The sequence below is a fragment of the Trichechus manatus genome, unplaced genomic scaffold (assembly GCF_000243295.1).
Source record: "Trichechus manatus latirostris isolate Lorelei unplaced genomic scaffold, TriManLat1.0 scaffold00039, whole genome shotgun sequence".
In the NCBI taxonomy this organism is placed as follows: domain Eukaryota; kingdom Metazoa; phylum Chordata; class Mammalia; order Sirenia; family Trichechidae; genus Trichechus; species Trichechus manatus.
Genome location: NW_004443975.1, coordinates 16,397,942 through 16,398,978, shown reverse-complemented (window position 1 = coordinate 16,398,978; position 1,037 = coordinate 16,397,942).

The following is a 1,037-nucleotide window of genomic DNA, read 5'->3' as shown; positions in this document are numbered from 1 at the left end:
CAACATTGTGAAAATGTCAATTCTACCCTAAGAAATTTACAGATACAATGCAATCACGATCCAAATTCCACCGCCATTTTTTAATGAGATGGAGAAAGAAATCACCAACTTAATATGGAAAGGGAAGAGGCCCCAAATAAGTAAAGCATTACTCAAGAAGAAGAACAAAGTGGAAGGCCTCACACTACCTGATTTTAGAACCTATTATACCACCACGGTAGTCAAAACAGCCTGGTACTGGTACAACAACAGATACGTAGACCAATGGAACAGAATTGAGAATCCAGACATAAATTCATCCACCTATGAGCCACTGATATTTGACAAAGGCCCAAAGTCAGTTAACTGGGGAAAAGACAGTCTCTTTAACAAATGGTGCTAGCATAACTGGATATCCATCTGCTAAAAACTGAAGCAAGTCCTTATACCTCACACCCTGCACAAAAACTAACTCAAAATGGATCAAAGACATAAATATAAAATCTAAAATGATAAAGATCATGGAAGAAAGAATACAGACAACGCTAGGAGCCCTAATACATGGCATAAACAGAAGACGAACCATAAGTAACAACGCACAAACTCCAGAGGAGAAACTAGATAACTGGAAGCTCCAAAAAATCAAACACTTCTGCTCATCAAAAGACTTCACCAAAAGAGTAAAAAGACAGCCTACAGACTGTGAAAAAAAAATTAGCTACAACAAATCTGATCAGAATCTAATCTCTAAAATCTACAAGATACTGCAAAACCTCAACAACAGAAAGACAAGCCAATTAAAAAATGGGCGAAGGACATGAACAGGCACTTCGCCAAAGAAGATATTCAGGTGGCTAACAGACACATGAAGAAATGCTCATGATCATTAGTCATTAGAGAAATGCAGATCAAAACTACAATGAGATATCAACTCATCCCAACAAGGCTAGCATTAATTCAAAAAACGCAAAATAATAAATGCTGGAGAGGCTGTGGAGAGACTGGGACACTTATACACTGTTGGTGGGAATGTAAAATGGTACAACCACTTTGGAAAT